At 46.1% G+C, this 26,911-nt stretch overlaps 1 protein-coding gene across 6 annotated transcripts in view; it reads right to left on the bottom strand.

Annotated features, from left to right (window-relative positions):
* The window catches only part of CCDC9 (coiled-coil domain containing 9), a 515,467-nt gene that overhangs the window by 444,765 nt on the left and 43,791 nt on the right, over positions 1–26,911 (bottom strand). For all 6 annotated transcript variants that reach the window (XM_086938478.1, XM_086938474.1, XM_086938477.1 and 3 more), the window contains exon 2: positions 6,302–6,350. The gene's annotated coding sequence lies outside the window, so the exon portion shown is untranslated. The remainder of the gene's footprint in view (positions 1–6,301; positions 6,351–26,911) is intronic.

The following is a 26,911-nucleotide window of genomic DNA, read 5'->3' on the forward strand; positions in this document are numbered from 1 at the left end:
CATGTGTTGTGAACAGCCTGCCGGAATCGGAGTGCGTGTTCACGCGCGTGACCTGATCAGATTCCTGCAGGCTGTGTGCGCGTGCCAGTCTCTTGTCTCCTAGGGGTAGTCCTTGAAAGCAGAAATGACTGAAACGATTGCAATAGACTCGCTTTGCGACAGCAGGGGCTTCGCCCCCTGCAATCCCAGGCAAGACCTAAAAAGAAACAGGTGGCTGCAGTTACAAAGTTGCACACATATTCCTAGATGCTGTTGCATGTGCAATTACTAACCCCACTATGACAAAAATGTCAGAACGTTTATTATTCGAGTTTAGGGTTCTGACGTCCAGAGCAATCAAGAAGGGGTAACTCATGCCTTCAACGGTCACCAATTTACCAATTGTCAGCAGAAGGTTGCAATACGGGGGTTTCACATTGAAAATGATTCTAGTCTATTCCTCATTCACATCCAATCAGGAACGTTTCTATACCATCAATATCTAGTTTTCTCTTGATCTGCTTCAGAATGAGGTTTGACAGTAAACAAATATCAACACGCAGATTTTCGTGAAACGTATCACACTGCCCATACCTGGATATTTAAATCGTCCCAAATGTTATATTCTAAGTTAACCTTGCTGTCCCTGGTCACGGTACAACTTCCTCTTCACAGGAAGAAATGGAGCACATTTATGGTCGGGCCCTGTCAACACCATCCATGGCCTGCTATCCGCCGCCTTTGACACGGTCGATCATTCCACCTTGATCGACCGTGTCTCAACCTTGGGGATTAACCACTCAGCTAAGGACCTTCTTGCCTCCTTCCTGGCTAACCGCACCCAGTCTGTGAAATTGGGCACTTTTTACTCGCCCATCTTCACTCTTCCATGCGGGGTGCCTCAGGGATCGCTGAGTCCGACACTATTCAACATATACGTGTCGGACTTGGCGAGGGTCATTAAAGCACATGGGCTGAGTTTAACCACCTATGCAGACGATACCCAGTGGGTGTTGGCCGTGCATAAGGATGGGACAGCGGTTGCTTCTAGATTCCAGGAGGGTATGCTGGCCATAAGCTCCTGGATGTCTTATAACTGTTTAAAATTAAACTCTGACAAAACCGAGGTCATGACCTTTGGCAACCTTTCCCCTGGATGGTCTTCCATCTGGTGGCCAAGCGAAATTGCCCCCCCCCCCCCCTCCCAGAACCTGTTGCTAAGGTCAGAAACCTTGGGGTCATGTTCAATGACAAACTGCTGTTCCATCATCACATGAACACAGTGGTCTCCTCCTCCTTTTATATGTTAAGGAAAATAAAGAAGCTACTCCCATACCTACCAGCATCTGCAGGAAAAACCCTCATAACCACCCTCATTTTTTCCAAATTGGATTACTGTAACGCCCTCTTTCTTAATGCGCAAGAACAGGTCTTAAATAAACTTCAATCTATTCAAAATGCGGCAGCCAGAGTCCTACTCACCATCCCCAAATATAACTCCATCACTGTGGCCATACGTCAATTTAATTGGCTACGTGTTAGAAGTCGGATTAAATTCAAAGCACTCTGTATTGCCGCCAAGGCCATTCACAACTCAGGACCACGGTTCCGGAGGAATGCTTTTTTGATCTATAGCCCCAACAGATCCCTCCGCTCATCCTCCACCTGTCTCTTACCAGTCCCACGCACCAGAACCTCTTCCTGGGGAGACAAATATTTCCTAGTGGCTACTCCTAGGCTCTGGAACACACTTCCTCTGTCCATCAAATTGAGTCCCACCCTCAATATATTCCGAAAGCATCTGAAAACTTGGCTCTTTAATCAATAACTTCCCCTCAGCCTTTGTCTGCCAGATTAACAATCCTATGCGCCGAGACACCTCAGGGTATTTGCGCGCAATACAAATTACCTAAACATAAACATTCCTCCTGCACCATCCAAGGAGATGGGGATTGAGGTGGACAACCAGATCAGAAGCACTCTCACATCAGCTCTGATCCATCTCCCACTCCAATAGTGAAGATGGAATTCAAAGACCGGGAAAAGACAGGACCCAGCTGGATTCAGAATGCATCCACTCCATCTACTTTCCTATGTTCTGCATCATGAAAGATCTATTATAACATTAGAATGTTGGTAGCTCCTTTGAAAACAATTGAGTGCTCCGGGCTTATAATGGCTGGTATAAGCCCGGAGCTCCAGCATTCCAATGCTTCTTTATTCACAGCTCTGGCTGTGAACAAAGGCTTCAGGGAGCCTGAGGGGATTTCAATCCCCCTCGTGCTCCCTGAAGGCTTTGTTTTATTTGTTAGAACATTATGCCCTCTTGTGGCAGAATGTTATAATAGCCATATAGCCCTTCGTAGCAGCGCTATACCAACTTTTAAAGTCTCTCTGCTTTGGTAGAGTCCCTCGCCTTCGGCTCGGGCCTTTAACGCTGCAGCGGGCCTTTAATAGCCGGTATAGCCCGCTACGGCGGGCTAGAAGGCTATATTACACACACCCATTTTACCAGTCACATCATGGAAGGCACATGATTTAATTATTAAAGCTGTGATATGCAAGTAATCCAAAACTTAAGAGTACGTCACTGCACTTTTCGCACTCATTTTACAATGGAAATGGCACAGCATACCATATAAAACGGCTGCATATGCAGACGACATTCTGATATTCACAGAATCCCCAAACGTAGCCATTCGTCAATACTAAACATTATTGACCATTTCTCCTACTTTTCTGCTTTTACTTAAACATAGTTACTTCCCCTGAACATCAATTGCTACGCTTCGATTACTGGCTCCTCCAATTTTCAATCTATATCTAATATTGAATACCTAGGACTCTGGTTCTGTAATGAAAACTCTCACAATCGGTTGCCAACAAAGAAAACAAGACGTTGAGTAAAATTAAAGAGTTGCTGTATGTATGATCACCCAAAAATATTTCATGGTGAGGCAGACTCGAAACCATCAAAATGACGATGTCGCCTTCGATAAATTTTTTGTCCATCTCATGAATAATTCCTTAAGACTGATAAGATAGCCTCGGAATCCCTCTGCAATAAAAAGACAAACTTAAAATTAGCCTTCTAAGATTTATTTTCCTGTTGTCACCTACTTAATCCTTACTCACCATCCCAACATGACTTGCATGATATTCTGTGATGTTTTCACTACTTATAAGTTGTGTTTTATACGACTGCTGTGCTCCTATGTACCCGGCATACATTCATGTTTTTTCGCTATTTCGTGTGATCGTGCATTTACTGCCTTTTATTATAAAAGCCAATAAAATATTTTGAACAAAGCTTGTCCTGTCAAGTCAAGTCAAAAGTCAAGTCAAAAATTTGTATAGCGCGCTACATACCCAGAGGGTCTCAAGGCTCTTGAAGAAGGGTGGGGAGTTATTTGTCGAAAATCCATGTTTTGAGTTGCTTTCTGAATGCTAGGTGGTTCCCCCAGAGCGTAAACACTGTGGACTGGTCTGCCACTGGTGCCCTGGTACCAGGCTGCGGTGACAACGCAACACTTGGTGACCATCTCAGTGGACGACCTGTTGGCCTCTTCCCACAGAGTCTGCAAATTTCTGATGTTCCGATTTGTTAGGAGTGCCCCGATCACTGGCTGGGGGTGGCCCTTAGCCCCAGCCATCACAACGAGCAGTCGCACGTTAGAGTGGAAAGAGGTCTAACACTGAGGGTGCCCGGCCTGTGCCTCACCCAGTGCCCAAGCGATTATGTGGCTGGGCAATTGTTGCAATGATGGAGGATGAGGCGAGCTAGCCTGGGGCCTGGAAAGCAGTCGAGCCCAGATATGAGCCTGGGTTGCTGCCGAATGTAAGTGATGCCACGCCCAGGGGACTGCCGACTGTGCTCCGTGGTGGCTATTTACAGAGAAGACACAATGAACCAGCGACACTGAGAGAAAGCACTGGGAGACCCCTTGCCTGGTGGCCAGTAGGATACTGCAAGCTTGTTCTTAGAGGACCAGAGGGCTGTTCTCCCACTGTGACCGGTGGCGGGGCAGGGATAGGAGGCTTAGGTCCTATCTGCAGTTGTATTGTGCCAGAGTGGACTAACCTTTAAATCGCCACACCAAATATATGTTTGAAGGTGCTGTGCACGCTGCAGTACAACCCCTCATGGTGTCTACTTCGTTCCCACGCCCAGCAGATCGGTGTACGCTCTTGGTGCTTAGGCAGTGTAGTGGGGCCATTGTGGTGGATCCGGGGCCACACCCACAAGCCTGGAGGCGGCTTACTTTTGCAGCGTGCTACAACTGGGACTCTGCTTGCCTTCCTTGAAAGTTGGTTCAGGAGCCTCTGGAGCCTTTGAAAGACTCAATCTAGGTAGGATGCGGTCTGCCTCGTTCTTGCTGGACACACACCACATCTAGTTGGCGGCACCCTATTCCCCTCCCTGGTCCCGCTCCCCCAATTTTCAGCCTCTTCATTGACACTGTGACCACCTTATGCCTAGTTGGGTAGAGATAAGCCTTCCAACCAACCCGTGCAGCGCAAGATAGAGAAGTGCAACAGTCCCACTTCCACTTTTGTCATGCAGGAGGCCCGTGAGGCAGGACCCCCCCCTCCCCCAAAGTTCGTGACATGCCAGACTCCACAGCCACATACTGCAAGTCATTTGGGACTCAAGAAACTCCTTTGTTGGTAAGATTGGCGAGTTCAATCTCAACCCATCACTGTTCCATCAGGACCTCCGGAGTTCGTTATGGTAGATTAGTGGAGTCTACGAGTAGAGACCTCCCAGTTTCCAATAGGCGGTCTTACTTTACTTCTCGTGGACGTGACAGAGAAGCTTTGACTTTGCTTTACCGGAGATCACGCCTTTAAGAACACTATTCATACTGGGAGGTCTCTACTCGTAGTCTCCCACTCGTCTACCATAACAAATTCCGGGCTCCCAAACCACGTAATTGATGATTCTACCATTTTATTGAGACTTATGATTGTATACTGGTACTGCCCTGCGCCTATGACATCTTCATACTAGAGAAGAATGGGATGCTCTCGCTGATTTCGTGCACATACAATTTTATCGACCAAAGCCTTGAGAAAGTCCTCTCACGATGAAACACGTGTCAGCTGTTCTTCATTTATACCTACGTGTCAACTTCATTGGAGATCAAGATGACTGTATATTGATCTTTTCATTTTTTGTTTTGTCTGGAATTAAATTGATCCCCTAATATTGTTAGTCAGATAATACTTGTTTGTGCTGTGCTCGGTCTTTGTTGTTATGGTCATTGTATATGGAGAGTTTCTCTATGTACTTAGCAACACTGTGATGGCACGGTGTTGACATTGAGCACGCCGAAGGACATATTGCACTGTATAAGTTGCAAACTAACTAGGTGCTAACTCTTCTCGTAAATCCACTGCCATCTTTTTGGACTATGGCAATGTTCTCTACCTGGATGCCTTGAAAGCTCTGTTCAAACGTCTCCAGACAGTACAAAATGCTGCTGTGCGCCTTCTGCGCCACCCACCTAAATTCAGCTAAAATTCACTTCTTCAGCTAGCTTGCTTCACAAACTGCATTGGTTACAAGTGGAACATCGTGTCCAATTTAAAGCGTAATGCTATATGCATAGATGCCTCTCCAACACTGGGCCTTGGTACCCGTGATCTCTAGTGGCTTGTTATGTACCCAAGAGCTTGCTACGCTCAAACAATCTTGAGCTGGAAGTGTTTCCCAGAGGCTTAAGGAGGTCACTGTTCGCACATATGGGCCCTAAGCTCTGGAATATCATGCCTCAGATGTTAAGAGCTGTAACTTGCACACAGTTTTTCGTAAACTGCTTAAAACCTGGCTTTTTCTACCACCCTAACTCTTGATGACTGGGTGTGACTGTTGGGAATATCTGGATTGGACCTATGTTTTCGTGATGAGCCCATCACAGGGAAACCTTTTTAGGCAACCAAGTGCTCTTAAAATCACGCATATTAACCCCGTGCGTGCTTCTGTTGGCCAACGGCCGTCGCGCCCACTATATTCGTAGTGGTGCGTGACGCCGCGGCCCCGCCCACTCCGCTAAACCACCGTACCGCAATTGCCGCTGCACCGCAATTGCCAGTGCGGTTAAGCGGTTAATAAAAAGCAGAAAGTTATCCTACATGAAGCCCGAAAACTAGGTAAACTCCACTGCAAGTCATCCCCATCATACTCTACCTAGACTATACACTAAAAATACAACAACAATGCACTCACTTCTGGCTGCGAAGGAGAACATCACGAGCATGCAAATACAATACATTCTCAGATAAATCTGTTTTTCCAACACACGAGAGAGCCTGTACTCACCGAACAGAGGGAAAAAAGTCAATGCATGCTGGCAACTTCAAGGCAGCACCTGGAGAAACAGAAGGAGAGACCGGTCAGAGGACAAAATACATCATAGCTCTAAATATCAATGCCCCATATCCGCAGTGGTTCTCCTAGGGCTTATCCCCTGATATGCCTCACGAATAACCACATCTGGGCTGTCTTTGCTTTCTCCACAGTTGGCACCATCCATTTAGTTCTGTTGGGGTCTCTGGTGTAAGATTTTGCAGTTCTGGGGCCAGTGGTGAATATACACAGTCTTTTGTATTGTCCTGGGGTGTCCGCCAGAGCAGTGTGCTTGTCCTAGTATGATTTCTATTGTATATTAATGGGCTAGAGGCAGCATTTTATTTAAAAGGACAGGGACATGCTCAAGGTGAAAACTAAGGTGAAGCCGGTTTTATTATTATATGCTAAAGACACTGTGCTACTATCAAGAACCTTGAATGGGCTCAAACATTTGCGGAATACTTTTGTTGACTTTAAGGGCAAGTTAAAATTTAGAAACCAATCTAACTAAAACCTTTGTAATGGCCTGTAGTACTAGAAATCTTAAGTCACGCTGTCTGGCCATAAATTCCCTTAGTTGGGAGTAACTTTCACTTGTAGGGCTCTTGGGCTCTTTACCTGGCCAAGAGAATACGGAGATTTTCTAACGCTGTTGGGTTTTAGTTTCATTTGGCATCTACCATGGGAAGGAAACCTATTACCACACTCCTTCCTAGAAGTGAAAAACATCAAACGTTTACCAGTATTAACCTATAGATGTGGAGTTTGGGGTTATAAAGAGTGAGAGAATTACAGGCGAAGGAAAACAGAGTTTTGGTCTTTTAGGCCTCCCAGTCAGCTGTTCCATCTATGCTATTCTACACTTGGGTCCGGAGCAATATTTGGATATGGTCTAAAGCCTCGAACCAGATGTTATGGACTGGATTCAGGCTGGGAATTACCGGAAGCCCTTTACGTTTTCACTTAGGCCAGTATGACTCTTCGGCTATTCTCATATGTTCTTGTGATTAGCAAACTACACTAAGATTCTTAATTTCTGTCCTGAGGAGTGCTGGTCTGGCCAGGTGCAAGCCTGTATTGTTGTTTCATCAAAACCTCAGCTCCGCTTTAGTGGGTGTATTTTAGTGTTAGCATTTTCCTGAAACTTAATTTGCACCAAAGGAAATAGCTAATGTTTTAAAATTTGCAGAACCCTGGTCATGGTATCCTATACTTCAGGATTTTTGAGGGGGTCTGCATGTATTGCTGGTGTATTTTATACCTCTTACTACTCACACATGGTCTGAATTTTTAATATTTGTATGTACTTTTATGAATTAATATAGTGGAATAAGAAACTAATGTCTATACCCTTGTAATCCACTACCCTGAACAACTACTACTCATCAGGGCAAAATGGGAAGCAGACCCAGTAGCCCTAGATTATGATGAGAGGAAGGAGGCTAAAATGGCACCTAGGCTGATGGCACGATCCACACAATTTCACCTCATTCAATTAATATATTTCCATAAATGTTACTACTCTCCTTTAAGACTCTGGTATATGGGGCCTTCAGTGCAATTCATGGCAGGGCACCTTCAATCACACGGTCTGGGAATGCACAGCTATGCTGTAGTGTAGTTCCTATAGCCTAATAGGCTCTGCACATTGGAATAACATACACTATAGTTTTGATATAGGACTGGGGTCAGTATGTCTCTATCAAGTAGATTAAACTGAACTGTGTGTGTGCCAGCTAACTCAAAGATCACTAGAAACAATCTCGAATGAACAAGAAGGGATTAGTCTCCGACAACCCTATAAACATGACATGACAACTCAGTGCAAACTTTGCGCTGAGCAGAGGCGCTGCTGTTAGACTTACTGACCACAGAGGCTAGTTCCAGGATCCAACTTCTCGCCGCACCCGCTTCGCGGGTGCCGCGTCGCAAGGGAGGACGCTGTTTACCATCTACCGGCAACAGGAGCAGGAAAGGCAGAGGTAAGGGCGTGAGGCTCGGCGGGGCTGCGAGTGTGCGGGGACTCCAGTAACCAGGAGTCCCTGCGAGACCACGGAGACAGCATCCGGTCCGCTCTCCCGGCTGGCCCGCCCCCCGCCTTCCCCGAGTCATTAAAGGCGTCAATCACCATCACCTGTTGGGGCAATCTTTGCGCTGAGCAGAGGCGCTGCTGTTAGACTTACTGACCACAGAGGCTAGTTCCAGGATCCAACTCCTCGCCGCACCCGCTTCGCGGGTGCCGCGTCGCAAGGGAGGACGCTGTTTACCATCTACCGGCAACAGGAGCAGGAAAGGCAGAGGTAAGGGCGTGAGGCTCGGCGGGGCTGCGAGTGTGCGGGGACTCGAGTAACCAGGAGTCCCTGCGAGACCACGGAGACAGCATCCGGTCCGCTCTCCCCGCTGGCCCGCCCCCGCCTTCCCTGTGTCATTAAAGGCGTCAATCACCATCACCTGTTGGGGCAATCTTTGCGCTGAGCAGAGGCGCTGCTGTTAGACTTACTGACCACAGAGGCTAGTTCCAGGATCCAACTCCTCGCCGCACCCGCCTCGCCGCACCCGCTTCGCGGGTGCCGCGTCGCAAGGGAGGACGCTGTTTACCATCTACCGGCAACAGGAGCAGGAAAGGCAGAGGTAAGGGCGTGAGGCTCGGCGGGGCTGCGAGTGTGCGGGGACTCCAGTAACCAGGAGTCCCTGCGAGACCACGGAGACAGCATCCGGTCCGCTCTCCCCGCTGGCCCGCCCCCTGCCCAGCACAGTTACCTATATCACTTCCCTAACTATATTGATCAATGAGAAACTCAAAAATTGGTATGACCTGTCATTATTGGACTTGGATGAGTATAATTATATGACAATTTCAACACCTAAAGCTCCCTGTTTATACACCTTACCTAAGGTACATAAGAATAGAGAGAACCCACCTGGACGGCCAATTATCTCTGGTATTGGTGGTCCAACTGAAAAGATATCCGAGTACATTGATATATTTATGAGACCGTTTGTTGAGAACTTGCCCTCCTATATTCGCGACACTAAGCATGTTTTAAACATGATGTCAGATGTGACCTGGCAGAGTGACATGTATCTTGTAACACTAGATGTGGTCTCATTGTATTCGAATATTGACCACACATTGGGAATTCATGCAGTAGAGACCTTTTTCAACAGGAGACCGGCTGAATATTTTGAGCACACGAAGATGATTCTTGACATGACACAAATAGTACTGAATAACAACGTATTTGTATTTAATCGCAATTGGTACAGACAGCGCCTTGGGACCGCGATGGGCTCCAGGTTTGCTCCGTCTTTTGCCAACCTGTTCATGGGATGGTTCGAGGCGGAGTGGATCTGGGGCCGTCGTGGAGTCAGGTGGATTGAATATATTCAATATTGGGGTCGTTTCATAGACGACTGTCTCATGATCTGGACTGGCAGCCTTGAGGACCTTCTGTGTTTTTTTGAATACCTTAATAGCAATGATGTTAACCTGAGGTTCACAACGCAATATGATAAGGAGAAAATCTTTTTTCTCGATGTTGAGCTGTATATTAAGGGAAATAAGTTGTGTTCCAAGATGTACAGAAAGGAGACTAGTTGTAACTCACTATTACATGCTAAGAGTTGCCACCCTAACTTTCAGATAAAATCCATCCCATATGGAGAGATGGTCCGGGCTAGGAGAAATTGTTCGGAAAATGATGAATTTGAGAATACGGTACAGGATATGTCTTCCAGATTTCTAGCTAGGGGTTACCAACGAGCAGTTGTTGAGAAGGCGAAAAAACGTGTATATAAACTAGAACGATCACACACATTAAAAGATAAGGAGGCTACAGAGAAGAAAGAACGACAGGTTCGCCTAGTGACCAACTATAACACAGAGTCTAATAGGTTATACTCTATTTTGAATAGACACTGGCACCTGTTGTCGGTAGATAAGGATTTATCTGCATATATTGGAGAGACCGGCTGTGACCTTTAGGAAAGGGAGAACCTTGGCGAGTGACTTGAGCCCAAGTTATCCTATCAGGAATAGAGAAATTTGGCCCAGGATCTTAACTAAAGGATTCCACAAATGTGGGCGATGTAATTGTTGCAGATGGGCGTGTAAAAAGATTGTGAGTTTCAGCTACAATAACTCAGCAATGTATGAAATAGATACCTTCATGAACTGTGAAACCTCCTTTGTTGTATATATCATAGCATGCACATGCGGACAGATTTATGTGGGCAGCACGATTAGAAGACTTAGGGACAGGATGATGGAGCATATAAGGGCATGGAAAAATGGGGATACTAGATACCCAATTGCTGCTCATTTTGTACAGAACATTGATAATCAAGGGGATCACCAATTATATTATCATGCAATAGAACATGTTCCTCAGGATCCCAGGGGAGGTAACAGAACTCTGAAACTCAGACGTAGGGAAGTACTGTGGATTATGAAGCTGAAATCGGTCCAACAGGGACTTAATATTGATAATGAGTATCAGTACTTCTTGGGCAATGAGTAATAATGTGCTGATCTTTGACCAATGTTATGTTTATTGTATGAATTTTGACTGTATACACATCACATGCCTGTTGTTGACATCTAGCGGCTTTCTGGTACTAGACTGTACAGGGACACATGTTCCCTAGAAATTTGATTTCGCTTCCCATCTAATTATCATATGTTGGATGTTGATATAATACTGAACAGTGAAGATAATTTTGCACCCTCGGTTGCCTCTCTTCTGGCTACCCGACTAACATTTACCCCTCATGAACTCTACTCACCCATTCCTATGGTATAAGATAGATAATCACATTGGTTTTATTATGTGATTTGTGGATATGAGTCTACATGAGCAGATTAGTACATTTTCCCAGGATTTATGATGGTGCGCAGGTTCAGATGCGGAACTAGGAATGATCTTGAAAACCCGATTAAAATCGGGTGACTGAGTTGATACAATAAGTAACTTTATTGGATTTTAGCATAGTTAACGTGCTGCAATATTATATGCGTCACTCGCATAAAAATGCGTAATACCGGATTATGGGTACTTGTTCTGCCCGGACATATGGGTAGTAGCGTGCTGATAATTCGAAAAACAGTACGGACACACTACAAGATGGCGCGCGTTTACAAGGGTACTTAAGGACACTCCAAGATGGCGCCCATGCTAGACGCCAAAGCTTAGGAACTTCGGACGATAGAAGATATGCAGCGATTGAGCTGAACACAGGTAAACTTGTAGCAACGTTGGCTTGGGTCTTAGTGAGACTTTGATTAGTTGAACGGTACAAGATATTAATGCCGTTTCCTTATGTATATATATTTTAGGTGATCGTGATACTTGAAGGTACCGATATTTGGTGAGTGTTGGAATACGATATGTACTGGAAGTAGCAACAATATTTATATGGGCTATTTCATTGAAGCTATTATTTTGACACAGATAACCGTATACTGAACGAAGAAAAGATATCGACCCTGTGCACATTATATTTGAATACTTACCGTTGGTGAGTATATGCAGTGTTACGTGATTAACTTCGGGATTGCTTATATGATAAGGCTTCCTACTTTAGTTTATTTACAAACAAGAGGTCATCTTCCACTTACAATAGAGGTGAATTTTATAACAACAGTATAGAAGATTTGGGGAACTTTACTTATATATTTATGTGAAACATTTTCGTTTGCACTTTCGAGTTTGACTAGGAGTATGTATAGATTCAGACGCATATACTCACTTGATGGTTGACGACATTAGTTATGGTACATAGACCGTAAATTGGGGAGTGACATGTGCTAATTTTGTTGTTTAGAATACAGATGACAAGCGAAGTTAAGGAGATTGTTTATTGAACACACCAGATGATATTTGCTGGGTGAGTGTTACAGGACACATGTTTTGTATCAATTCTAACCAGCGGTTAACTCGGATTGTAATATACTTATTTTTGACTCCAATGGCAATCATAGGTGGATGGAGAGATAACATTGTTGGCTAATTGCTGGATGAATTGTGATGAGAATACGAAGGTAAACCCAATTTACTAATAACATAGGGGGTGAAAGCAAAATTCTTAACTGGCAAATAATTTCTGTTTGTATCCCGTTGTGGAATATACAGTTCCTTTTTGATATTAGTGACAGCACTTAAGGTATACATTATTCTGATATGCCTCTGTTTTTTCAGATTGATTAGTTGTTTACGTTGTGAGGACCAAATTAGAATGAGAGAACACTGAGATACGGAGGTGATAATTTACCCCTACCTTGTTTATATATCTTGGTGGTAGGGTTCTTTTTCTTCTTATCACACACGGGGTGGATATTAGGATTGGAATGGTTTCCGACTATTTATTTTCTCATTTCAAACTCTTCACTCTGCAGGCTTTCATCTTGTTGGATGGTGGTTGGTACTATCCCACATTTATATTTAGTTATATGATGATTATTTATACTGATCATGGGAAATGTTTTGCTTGATTACAGCCCTGAAGAAGTCGAAGTATTATTTAATGCACGACGAAACACGTGTTGGCAGGTGTAATCAACATTAAAAATAAAAATACAAGGACCTCATATACAGAAAGTGGACTTTTTTGTGCATTGACCTTGGATACTATATTCACTGATCCAACTCCTGAGGATTGGAGTTGCTTGCCATATATGTGTTTGAATTGTAAGAGTGAACTGGAGTGTGCTCAGAGGTCATTATATATTTTGCCGCTTCACATGAAGCCATTGATGTAGGATACGCATCATTCCTCTAGAAGCACCTTCTGAATTTGCTAATAATTATTATTTTGTACCCTAAAGTTATGGTGGGGCGCCCACAATAGGTTGGTATCCCCCATCAAATTGACCTATATCACTCCACTAGCCTCCCGCAGCGTGGGACGCAGCTCGGGGCGAAGACCGGGCTAAGAGCGGGCCGTTTGAGGCCGTTCGAGGACTGAGCGGACTGGACTGACCCACCCTCTTTCGCCTCTTGTTAAGCATCACCTCTTAAGATTACACCGGCAAAACAGCTCTTATAATTGGTCACTCTTTGGCTATCTTATAGGTGAATACCCCTTGTCCCATAAAGTCATGAGTACCAGGGTAACACGGAGTAAGGCCTCCAAGGTTGGCCCGCAAATCAGTGGCCCCATGGATGACTTTATTACCCGCACTAATATAGCCATTGATAACGAAATATCTAAACTCCAAACCCGGGTTTCCTTAGAACTGGTAGCCGCTAGAAGACTGTCACAAGTGATAGCGCTTTCAAAAAAATCTTCCCTAGGCCACATAGCTACTTCAGTTACTCCGGAGCGCCCTACCATTCCCCAATGTGTAGTTACACAGGCTGATGTTCACCGTACTTCGATCTGTTCCATCCCCTCCCCATCGCTAGAGCATCACCCTAACGCAGACGAAGCCAACCTATCGGTTGCTCCCTGCGTTCAGAATCCAATCCCTAACCCTCAGGTATCCCTGACTACCATTAGTGGCAAATTGCCTAAAAGAAAGCGCCGAACAGGTTCTGCCTACTACTAAAATTGCGATCCCGCAACACCTATCCTCAACAGGAGCAAAGACACCTACCGTACATTTAGAGAAAAGCATAGGGTCTCAGCCCCCAAGTGAGGGAGGTACTGCGGAATTAGATGCTACTTCCCTTACTACCACTCAAAAGGTTGAGGGCTCACTGACTGAAGGGTTGGGTAATAATGAAAGGGAATTTATAGATCTGGTCTGGGAAACTTTAAAGAAACTTCTTTCCCCTCTCGACCTCAGACTCTCAAGAATAGAAAACAATCTGCTCGAGATGGAAAAGAGCATTATTGCTCTGGCCACTCTCGGCTTGAGAACTCTTGAAAATCAGGGTCACCCTGCACCAGACCCAACTCCACTAATCCCTACCACCCAAGCCCAGGATGTCCCGCCCTCAGTCCCAACCACTTTACGGCCGATCCCTAAGCAGAGGTCTGTGGCCGTGGACCAAATTCCCCTTGCCACCAAACCTAAGGCTCCCCAAAGGGCTTCTAACCCTCAATCAGGAAAGCCTAAACCTGGCGCGCACCCCAAACCTATCCCGAGTGACGTACAGGATCCTCCCATAAAGGACAACTTTAGAGGGGGGTACATTGACCTTCCCCCAGAAGCCAATGACTATGTGGTGGTATTAACGGGTGTTCCCCAGATCGGCGTAGGCCAATACGAGAACCATTGGTCGCTGAAAAATAAGATAATGTATTGGCTAAATGTAAATAGACCTATCCCTAATGGCCGGAGAAGCAGAGTCCTGATGGTCCGAAGAACTCGCTGGGTGGGCCCATCAAAGAAATCCAGTCCTGGGGACTGTATAGTGGTGACTTTCGAGGATCCACATACGGCACAATTCATCTGTTCCTGGCCTGGTCCTGAAGGGTCCCCAGTCATACCCAGGCCTCTGTCTTTTTTCTATCCACCACGCTTCCAACATACCCCGGCGGATGATTGGTCCTCAGTGCAGCACCAACCATAGAAGAGCCACACCAAAACCCACAACCAAATTCTTCCACATTGGAATGGCTTCCCAACTTCAAATAGATATGGTGGCCTAGAAGAGGTGGATTGACTTTCTAGCCAGCATACCCAACACCATCTAGGAAAACCTACATCTCTGTATATGCCAGGGCTAACTGAACGCGTACCCTCTGATCCCCTACTGGGCCCAGTAGGATTTGCAAATAGTCTAGCTACAGAGGAAGGGCTGATGGCTCCCCACACTTCTGACCTACATGGTTTGGAAGTCCGGCCATTCCCACCCAGTACGACTCCCCGACCACTGATCCAAAGGGACACAATAGAGATGAACCTGATTGACACAACCACGGCTCCTATACTCCAGCATACTGATCCTTGTGTAGAGATCCCTAGAGGGGCTGCATCTAATTCTCTCCCAACTATTTTTCCCTCTTTACAGCTCATTTCGGGTGCGCCGTTGATTAAGATTCTAAGCTGGAATGTGGCTGGGCTTGCCCGTAACTTTGATAGTCCTGAATGGATTGCCTTTCTAGAACCCTACAGCATCTGCCTTCTACAGGAAACCTGGTGCCAAGAACCAAGACACAGAGTGGGGTTTTCGACCTACTTTGTCCCAGCCGTTCAACAAGTTGGCTCCAAAGGTCGCCCGTCTGGCGGTCTTTTGATTTGGATCAGTATCGCTTTAAGGTTAAGTGTTACCCAAAGGTCCACCAAATCTCCTGACCTTCAATGGATAACATTACATCGCAAAGGAGGGAGGAACCTAGAAGTGTTCAACATTTATTTGAGGGGCGCTAGTGGTGGGGCATCTCGTCTAACCTCAACAGGCTTAAGCAGTGATCTAGCATCCTGTAACATTGACTCCTATGTCCTTCTTGCTGGCGATTTTAACTGCTGCTTTGAGCCACTGTCCAGGGAAGACATACTGGATACCTTTGAAGAGGACTCAAGGAGAGGTATCCCCATTCTAACCCTTGACTCGATCCCCAAATGGACACAAAGCGCAATAGACATTAACGCCCTCTGTCTTGAACACAACTTGAGACCAGCCAACGGCCGTTCTAAATCGGACCCTATGGGAGCCCATACATATAATAGGACGGGGCGAACTTCCAGAATCGATTTAGTCATGCTTAATTATAATTTTTGGTCTTTCCACCAAGACATGGAGGTCATTGTGTCTTGTGACAGTGATCATAACCCACTCTCCCTATCCATTACTTTTCCTTGGCAAGATGGGACCCATGTCACTTCAGACCATAAGTGGAAAACTTCACGTGAAATCGCTCCATCAAACTGCGGCAGGCGCTTGAAGTGGGCAAGAGTCTCAGCGGATGAAGCAAGGATGGCACAAGCTGGGTCCATTTTGTTAGAAGCGGATTCCAGGCTTGATACATTAAGCCCCACTAGTAAAATGACCTTACCACTGTTTATAGAGACCATAGAGGCTTTGAGTGACCTGTTTATTATCTCCCAATCCAGCACTAAGGTGGGTCTGAAAGGTGTTTCTAGGGCCAGAGGCAAGTGGTACTCCCCCAAATGTCGAGCAGCGAAGGGGGCTCTAATTTCAGCAGTAAAAAATCAAGAGCCAGCCAGAATAAGAGCTGCAAGGAAGATTTATAAAAAAGTTGTGGCAGAAGCAAAAGAGGCTTACGATCTAAATTTCTGGCGGGACTTAGCAGAAGCAAGTACAAGGAAAAATGCCAAGGAGTTTTGGGATCTGTTAAGAGCCAGGGATAAGCCTATCGATCAACAGCTAACCTGCAATATCCCCGGTGCTGTATGGTTGGAACATTTTTCCAAATTGTACTCTGTTCCACTGGGGGCTTGTCACCATATCCTGGCTCCCTTACCTTGTCCCACAGCTGATCTTACAAGTAGTGATGGACTATTTTCTAGACAGGAGGTAGAAAATGCAATTAAGGGCATTGTACCCAACAAGGCTGCTGGCCCAGACGGGATTCCGGGCGATTTGCTAAAGTCCTATCCGGCGTGGTGGAGCAGACTGATTACTTCCCTCCTAAATGAGGCCCTGCGGGGCGGCTCTTTTCCTGATTCTTGGAGGGGTGCGGAAGTGGTCCCTATTTTTAAGAAAGGCTCCAGAGACGATCCGGCAAACTATCGCCCCATCAGCTTGCTGGATTCAACCCAAAAGGTGGCGGGTAAAGTTGTCCTGACCAGGATTCTGCAGTGGGCAGAGGAAAACCAGATCCTGTCCAACCTTCAAGCAGGCTTTAGAACGGGGACTGGCACCGTTGAGCAGACATTTCGCCTCCTTATGCTCTATTGGAAAGTAGTGGTGCTGGGAGGGGGTAGTTTGTACTTGGTCTTTATAGACCTACGTACAGCGTTCGACCTGGTCCCACGAGCATTACTGTGGAATGTCCTCAATGGGTTAGGCTTACCACCTTATCTGTTGGCCTTACTCATCAAATTCCACGATAGCAATTTTGCCCAAATTAGATGGGGTTCCCAGGGCGAAAAAACACCTCGCATCCCGGTGAATAGGGGCGTCCGCCAGGGTTGTGTGCTTGCCCCCACTCTGTTCTCCCTTTATGTTAACGGAGTGGTGGAGCATCTCCTACAACATCCATCTGACGCACCCTCCCTGGCGGGGAAGAAAATCCCGACGCTCCTATTCGCGGATGACACCCTTCTAATTTCTAAGTCACCAGTGGGCATCCAAAAATTGCTATCTAGCTTCAAGACCTTTTGTGATGACAAAGGACTGGCTATAAATATAGGTAAGACCAAGTTTCTTGTCCTCAACCCCCCCAAGAAATCAATTGTTCCCCCCGTTCTAGACTCCGTCCATTTGGAGAGAGTCAAGGAATTTGATTATCTGGGCATACGACTTTCCGACTCTATGAGCTGGAAGGCACACCATCAGAAGGTGTTTCTTGCTCACAAGAGGGTAGCAGGAGCCCTGCTTAAAGAGCAGCGTGCCTCGCCATTAAAACCTATTGGGGCAGTCCTAGATATTTATAGGGCAAGGGTTGTAAGCGCAGCACTATACGGCGCAGAACTGTGGGGCTTTCAGAGAATTGATACCTTGGCCTCCCTCGATAATAATTTTCATAAAGACCTCATGAGGCTACCCCACAGTACTCCCACAATCCCCATTTTGCTAGATGCGGGCTCTCGCCCAATATGCGACCAAGCAAAATTACGCCCTCTTTTATTATGGTCCAGAATATGGAATGTCCCTGAACTCCGCAGCTACGCAGATGCTCTGGAAGATCTTTTGTCACTTCCCGGCTGCTATAAGATCACCTGGCTTAGGGAAGTCAAGTGCCTCCTTTACAAACTGGGTTTAGGAGATGCTTGGGACAATAAATCAGCTCCCTCAAAACAATTACTAAAAAAGGTATACTGGTCTTGGGTGGACAACGAAAGAATGTGCAACTCAAATCACTGTAAATCTGTTGCCCAGTTTCTGCTAACCAAAGAACTCCCTTTTAGGGAACCCTATTTGGATTAAATTCACAATTCAGGCGACAGATCATTGTACATCAAATTCAGGTTGGGTGTACTCCCTTTGGGTCAATTTACCTCGACCTGGAAACCGCCCTTACAAACTGTGCCATTTTGTCCCTTTTGTGATATGAGGGTTGAGTCTGTTGCGCACTTGTTGTTCAAGTGCAACACCTATGCAGCACCTAGAAAGTTGTGGCTGAAACCCCTATGCAGGAGCTTGGGAACAAGATCTCATCTGGAAGCCCTGCGCATACTGCGCACTGATGCAAGACCCTTTTTCGCCTGCTGTATGGCAAAATTCTTAGGCTGGGCCTGGCGTATAAGAACTGCAAAAAAATTGTTGATCCAGTAGTATGCCCTTCTCTTCTTTTGCCCTTCCTTAAAATTACTTTGATTGCTTTTTTAATGCTTAATGTCGATTATGTCGGTCTTTGCATTGCCTGTGTTAAATATGTTTTTTAATAGATGTAATGTGTTGCTTTTATGATATGTTTTTATATCGAAATAAAGCTTAACTAACTTGGTTTCCCTTAGAACTGGAACAATATATTCAGAGTCGTGGAAACAATAGATAACTATATCCCTCAGTCAATCGTGCATGCTTCGTTTCTACAGAGTTGCAGAGAAATAGACGGGGCGTTTCAATAAAAGGTGTTTATTGAACAGTCTTATTTCTCATGCAAGAGATATGAACTGCTACAATCGTTAAACAGAATGCAACGTATAATGCGTACAACGCAAACCGTAATATAAAATAATACTGATAATACTGTGATAGCATGATCTGTTGCTGTGACATATATAAAAATACATTTTGTGTAAATATAGTACTCAGGCAAATCTCCAATGAACACTAGCACATAAACAGTGGCATTTGCCAAACAAAAAAGGTAATCAAAACAAGCTTTTGCACTTCAGATGCATTTTAATTCTTAAAAAAACATTATTCACTTATAAAAATACAGTACATTAATATATATACATGATAGAGTGTTTCAGCATTATAGCATATGCATAAATTCAGACATTCATCAGATACATTTATAATACATTAAAAGATGGTTCCATGTAAGCTTGTTTTGATTACCTTTTTTGTTTGGCAAATGCCACTGTTTATGTGCTAGTGTTCATTGGAGATTTGCCTGAGTACTATATTTACACAAAATGTTTTGCCCTGACTCAGGAAACTGATCCACTCTCAGGGGGTCCTTGTTTGTTTCACATAATATTATATATAAAAATACATACATAAATAACACAGGCTAAAATACTCACCTGATGCTTCTAAAATAAGCCTACCCCAGTGTACCTACCCTAAGTCTAGTACGAGGGAAGAAGTAGGTACTGTTTTAGAATAAGTTTAGTTTAGCCAAAATTTGCCAAAGGTTTCTCTAGGTTCTAATCAGCTCCATACCTCACAATGAGAGAGGTTGGTATCTCTTTCCCGGGACTCTATTCTCTAACACCCCGCAAGGGGAGTCAGAAACACTGGAGCTGGATTCTCGGCAGGGAGGATAACAACGTCTGGTCAGTGCATCAGTTGGAGAGATCACTTCCTGCATCAGTTGGGGAGATCACTTCCTTCGGGACTTGCTGTTGCGAGCCGTGTCGTGCACGTACGTAGCCGAACCGCACCGTGCCTTGCCATAGCAAGTGAAGGTATATTTATACCTTGAAGGTCTTTAGGAATGCCAATATTGATGTAAGAGTCGGGAATATGAACGTCATGAATAAACCCCTAAGGAATAGATGTTCATGCATAATAATGAGTTCTTGGAGAAATCAATATCCAAGCAAGGGGAAGTCCTAAAGGCTTAAGAGTCTGGTTTTCCAGGAACTCGTGACGTAGAGGAACAGATGCAGGTAGCCATGCCTGTATTTGGGTAGCATGGACTATGCCTAAATAAGGACTGGATTTCTATGCCTATATAAGGGCAATGAGAAATGTACCTATATAAGGGCCTCAATCGGGAAATTTATACGGAATCTAAAATCGTTACACAACAATCCATAGTTACTGGCATGCCATCAGCAAAGCCCTTGGTAGTTTTGTGGACAGGCATCTATCGCTGGATCCTAAAATTATTCTATTGGGAATTATAGACAACCTAGGGAGACCTTGCAGCACTCAAGTCCCTGTGGCTATAGGTTATTTAATAGCAGAGAGACGCAGCGCACCATTGGCAAGATTACCGTGCCCCCTAAAACACCAAATGGCCTAGCTGAATAAATCCCTGCACCTTACTCGAGGGAGTGGTATATAAAGCTTGCGCAGTGCATTAAGAAATATGTTAAAATATGGAATCCCTGGCCTCAGGCCAACGCAGCCCTGGTATAAGCATAAATCATTGCTTTATAGGGGGGAAAAGTCGTTTACACCACACTACCTTAAAAACGCTGCCATTACAACACAAGTCGTTACTACGACTTGCGCTGGATGGCGCTGTTGGTTAAGGAATATTGTAATTTTATATTCCAACACCTTCCCTACTGTTACGTGGACTGGTGTTGGAATATAAAATTATAATATTCCACAATACGTGCCCTCCAACGCAAGTCGTTGTAACAACTTGCGTTGTAATGGCAGCGTTGTCAAATACTGCGATCTGAAAGATCGCGTTGTACTGACATGCATCCCTTTATAGTGTTCCTTATAAGCAGAAGAACTGTATTACTATCCGTTTCAATGTAGGCTGGAAAAGTACTTGAGGATGGAATTCACCGGCTTAAGGCACATGCTCAGGTAATTTTTTTCTCTGAGGGAATAAAATCAATAACAAGAAGTTATTTTAAAAAAAATCAGCTTATTTACATTTAACCCCTTCGATGCTGATGACGAGCTCAGCTCGTCATCAGCCACAGGGGGCGTGTGCGGATGACGAGCTGAGCTCGTCATGTAACGCGGCTTTTGTAAAAAAGCCGCGCAGCGCAAAAATGACCGCCGCAGCGATGCGGTTAAATATTCTTATGGCAATAACCTGCTCCGAATACCTAGTGGATCGCTGTTGTGGCCTAAATATGCCCTAAGATTTTACTGGCTGAAACAATACTCTGGATGTAGGGGGATCTTTTCTTTACCCCCTTGAAACACGTGAGCTATTAATCATGACCTGGTAGTGTTGCCTTTACTTTCCTATGCGATTAAGAGGGTTTTAGAATTACTTATGAGATGCATATATAAAAAGGAGACATCAGCAGGTAGCGCTTTAAAGCAACAAAATTACTTTAATAATGGTATTAACTACCTCACAAGAAACTGCTATATTTGCAGACATATCATCAAATAATGCCAGAATAGGTTTTCCTCGGAGGTCACTCTCTTACTATTCAAAAATGCTGACTAAATCACTGAAAGTACATACAAATAAATCATCTTGCCATTTACTAGACTAGCCCATACATTTCCCTATTAAAATATAATTTGGATTAAACAATTTCAATCCTACCTGCTCCATCTAGCTGAAAAAGGTAATTATTACGAGCAGCCCGTTTAATTACAATGTGTGTGGTAACTGCTGTTACTGCACATATCGCACTTAAGGGTTTTGTGACAAATTTCGGCACGCCGAACCGGTTGATATTAACCAGTAGGAGAATGGCCTATATTGACCTTAAAATGAGGGGTTTGGTGAGGCAAGCTCTAAAATATGCATGTTTTTCCTCGAAAACTCAATCAGGTGGTATATTTCACACCCAATACATTTCAACTCAGCGGAGTCCGATTTAATCAAATACAATAAATATTACACCAATTTCCGACCACTCGTAACGAGGATCATAGACAATGGTGTGCCTCATTTGAAACACAGATTTAGAGACAACGATAAAGAGAAGGCTTTTTAGGTTGAAGCCTACCAGGCAGTGCAGCGGTCAGGTTTGTGAACTATCTTGGGGACATTCGGAAAGCTGCCCTTGGAATGCATTCTGCATGTTGCTTACCATTGGCTTTGTGGTTTGCAACTCACATTCACTTGCTTTCTATTTGTTGGCCCTCTTTGTTTTAGCCGACCCAGGTCGAGTTCATCAATCCGTTGCCCAAACCCTATTTATTTTATTCTTCCACCAGTATTGAATTTCTGTACACAGGCCTTTAAATCTTGTTCCTATATGGTCACATTGCTGCGCATTCAAAACCAGAGGTCAAATGTCAGGCTCTGTCTTCAGAGGGAGCTTGGTGTTTTTTCTCTGACAATCGCTGGAAAACAAAGTTTTTTTTTCTAGTACACAAATGAAAGAGTGGGCTGCATGGCTTCTTCTCGGTTTTTTCAAGAACACAACTTCCTAGTTTGATGGTTGATGCGGTCACCTGCATTTCCTCCTCGTCCGGCTTCCTCGCCACAGTAATTACTAATGAGCATCCTGCATCCTGCTCCCACAGAAACTCCAAGCAAAAGTTAACTTACTAGTCACCCTAACCCTCCAATATGGCCCCCAGAGGCAACCACCAATCACATAAAAGAATACAAGATCCACACCACGACCTCTTTTTTTGTTTCTGCACTGCTCCAAATGCTGTTCATGAGTTGGGGGCGGCAGTCCTGCTTTAGCGGACTCTTGGGCCCCATTCTGATGGGGGGGGGGGGGGGGGGGGAGGAGAGAGAGAGAGAGAGTTGGTTTTCACACTTGTATTGCCTGTTTCACTACCCCCTTGGTTGGAGCTTAGGGAGTTTTCCACGGTCCAGCTCTAGCGGACGCTGGGGATTGCTGTGCCAGTCTCTTTTGTTTGTGATACCGGGTCCTGCTTTTGCGGACTCGGCGTATCTTCCCAGTTTCCCTGCCTCGGGGGTGGGGATGGGGGGGGACTGGTGTGTCTCATGCGGGTTCCCTTCCTCCCACATGCTGGTATTTTTTTTTTACTGTACAACTGAGTCCTGCTTTAGCGGACTGTTTTTTCACTGTTTTCATGCCTACGCAGGGGGATGATGGCTGGTGGTTCGCTCGCCGATTCCCTCCCTCCAAAATGCAGGTTTAATTTGGCTGTACTGCTGTGTCCTGCTTTGACGGACTCTGCGTGCCTTGCTTCTTTTCTTACTGCTGCAAGGGGGGCTCCCTCCTTCCTTGTGGTGGTCCGCTTCCACGTCTCCAGCGGCTGGCCCGTGGGCTCGTTTGCCGACCAGGGAGGGGGCTTGGCTTCATACCGTCTTGCTGTGGTTTAGCGCGATGTATGCGGTCTCTTCTTGGCTCGCTTGTTCGTATCTGGCTATTTCCCCTCTAACGATTCGGAGGGTTGTCCTGCCTCTGGCTTGCGTCATGATTTTCATGGACGTGCCGATGGCCAGCCTGGGACGTTTTCCTTATGGTACGTGCCTTGATGTAGGGGGGCGGCGGTCCTGTTTTAGCGGACTCTTGAGCTCCGTTTTGGGGGGATGCAGTGTCATTTGTTCTGTTTTTATCCCCCCTTGTTGAGCACTTTATGCATATTCCCCCGTCCTGCTTTAGCAGAGTCTTGCTTTCAGTGCCGGTTCTGTTTCTGCTACTGTTACCGAGTCTTGCCTTTGCAGACTCTGCGTCTTATCTAGGAGCCCGATATTGTTTACTCATGTTGCAGAGTCCTGCTCTAGCGGACTCTGCATGTTTATTGATGCCGCCATTGTGCTTGTGGCAGTCCCGGCGTGTTTTCCGGGGTGCCCGCCCTCACGGACCAGGGTTTGACTCCTGCCTAATCTGTGAAGGTTTCCCCAGGTGTTTTTTTTTTAAAGTCCTGTGTGCGTTTCCCTGCACGCTTTACTGTTTGTGGCCACGGCGTTTGGTTTCCTGCTGTTGGTAATTTTTTAAGGCGGGCAAGTGGGGAGGGGGGGGGGGGGTCTACTTTCGTTCGCTGTTTGTGTCCGCTTCTGATACTGCATGTATTTATGTAGCGCTTGCCTCGCGGGTGCTTGTAGGGTTTGGTGCTTCCCTCCACTTGTGCTTCTGAATACTCAGTATGTTGTTGGCTTCCCTCCAGGTCACGATGGTGGGTCACGTCAGTGTTCTCTTCTCCTGACTGCCCCTCTCATTTTGCATGTTACTGTGTCCTGCTTTAGTGGACTTGATGTTCCCTGCTTTCGAGCCTCCCTGTTTTGCTCACATGGGAGGGGGTTTGACTGTAGGTTTGTAGGTCCCTGGTTCTATCCCGGGTTTCGTCACAGTTTGGACTTCTGCTTTGTATGTCGCAGAGCTGTTTGATGTCGAATCGTTTTGACGCTCTTCGTTATCATATCTTTTAATTGCTGCGCTTCTTGGGATCATGCGGCGACATGCCTGCAGCGTGCTGCTCCCGGACTGGGGCTCTTTTTACTGATTTCCATGGTGATGGTACACTTTTGGGGTGCTCCTACTTGCCATGGTGGTGTTGCTGGTCATTCTTTTTCCACGGCAGCGGATGGTTCTTCTGGTTCTCTGGACTCAGTCCCTTGCCTTGCGTTGTTTCAGCAGCTGTTGGTCCTGCGGTGGCAGCTGCCTTGCATGTTCGGGAATCGCTTCCTCCTCCCGTGAGGGCCAGCTGTGTTCCAGGTCCTTCCCGTGTCACGGTGAGGGGAGGATGTTGTGGACCTGCTTGGTCTTTTTATGCTGGGGTCAGATCTTGGGGTTATTCTTCGACGCATCTGTTCCTTCCTGTTATTTCCCGAGTCTGTGTTGGATTTGCCTTGGTTGGATTGATGTTTTGGTTCCGTCACATGCCAGTTGGTGTCCTTGGAGGTGTTCCTGCCTCTGCTCATTCATTGGGCTTCTGGATTCCTTCGGTTTGCGGGATGCTTCTCTCAGTGTCCCTGTCCTTTTCACCTCTCGTATTGGTTTGCCTTTTGGCCTGTGTTCCTCCCCTTGTGTCTTTGCTGCGGTTCTGGCTCCTCTGGTTGGGCTTTTTCATGGGAGGGGGATTGTGTTCTTACTTACCTGGTTGTTTGATTGAATCTGGATCTTTTTTCTCTGAGGCAATACTCCATGTCCGTGAGGGTTGCCTGGTCATCGTGGGGCACAGTTTCTCTTGCTTCCGGATTCCTTCTCTGGATCGGATGTACATTGGGGCTCACTTGGGACGCTGTTGGGTTTGGTGTTCGGGCATCATACACTGACTTGCCTCTGGAGTCAGTTTTCGGTCCCTGGTGTCAGGGACTTGCAATAACAACAAGTGATGGACAGAATGCAAAACAATGTCATACATTCACCCCAGTACAGAGATCTGGGCCTAAATCCATAATTTGTTTGCACTCCACACCACCCCAGTTCAGACATGGCCATATGCAAATCAGCATTGATCCTGTGCCTCATGGGAACAGTCCAGCCCGAACTGCCCAGCCATGTCTTTCCTGGACCGGAATCAAGCATTCTAGGACCGGTTTCTGGCTATCAGCCATCTTCAGCCAGGATAGCTTGACTCCAGTGGTGTGGAGAGCATGGGACTCACGTCTGAGCATACCTATCCCACTCCAGTGTGACTTTGGTTGGGGGTCTGGGTATTCTGTCCGCCTGCTTGCTGGTGAAAGTGCCTTGGGCTCCTCTCCCTTTGTCTCGTACGATGAGTTATCCTGTGCCTGCCGTGGTGAGGGTGGTTCTGTGTTGGTGGCTGGATGTCGGTCATCTGTTCCGAAGTCATCTGTTTCCGTTTGTTCCCTCTCGGACGGTCACTGCGCGTGTCTGTCTGAGGCCTTGGGGGGCTTTTATGGATGACTCTTTGATGCAGACTGGTGGTCGGTGGCTCTGCTTTCTTGTTCTCCGTTGCAGGGGGCTGAAGGCTGTTCAGTTGGGTCGCTGGACGTTTACCAGCCTTGCTGGCGGTTCGCCGTGTTGGTGTCCGGGCAGACTCATGTTGTCATGTTTTGGTTCTCTCTGTAGGGAGGGTTACGTTGTTCGTTCCCTCAGTTGACTCCTTTTTCCAGGCCGGGGTCATGGTTGGCCTCACTGTCTGCGGTTTCTCTCCTGAACCCGGGGAGTGTGTTGACAGGCTGTCTGTGTGGGATCTTCCCTCCGTGGGGTCTTTTTATCTGCTACAGATGATATTCCTGCCGTTCGGTCCTTGGCACGTTCTGTTGTTTCTCCTCTTTTATGCCTTTTCCGTGGGCTTGGAGGTGGATACGATGTGCTTCCAGTGGCCGAGGGGCCTATTGTCCACCTTCCTCTGGTTCCCCTACTTCCGGCACTTGTACTGGGGTTTGGGTGTGTTGGGGGCTTTGGTGCCTCTGGTGGTTTGGGTTGGCTTCGCCCCCGTGATTTCCTCTGTTGTTGGTGGCGGCGTTGCGTCCGGGTTGGGCATTGCCGTTCCTTACATTTCCATTTGTTGGACCATCCGGTTCATCGTCCGGTGTTCCGGTCCGTTTTCCTTCTGGGTTGGCTCTTGTGCAGTGTTCCCTGTTTCTGGATGATTGTTCATTTGGAGTTGCGGACCTTGTTCCGCTGTGGGGGCGCCCTCTGCTTTGTTGTCTTTCGCTAACGCTTTGGGTCTCCTTTGCTATTAGGTTCTGCACTGTGATTTGGCTCCTGGTCTGATCCTGGATATTTTTTTGGGTGGGAGGGGGGGGGGGGGGGGGGGGGGGTCGGTGTTGGTTGCGCTTGGCCCTTTCTACCCTCCATGTTTGGGGGGGGGGGCTACCTTTGGAGCTTTTTCTTGG

The sequence above is a fragment of the Lissotriton vulgaris genome, chromosome 9, assembly GCF_964263255.1.
Source record: "Lissotriton vulgaris chromosome 9, aLisVul1.2, whole genome shotgun sequence".
In the NCBI taxonomy this organism is placed as follows: Eukaryota; Metazoa; Chordata; class Amphibia; order Caudata; family Salamandridae; genus Lissotriton; species Lissotriton vulgaris.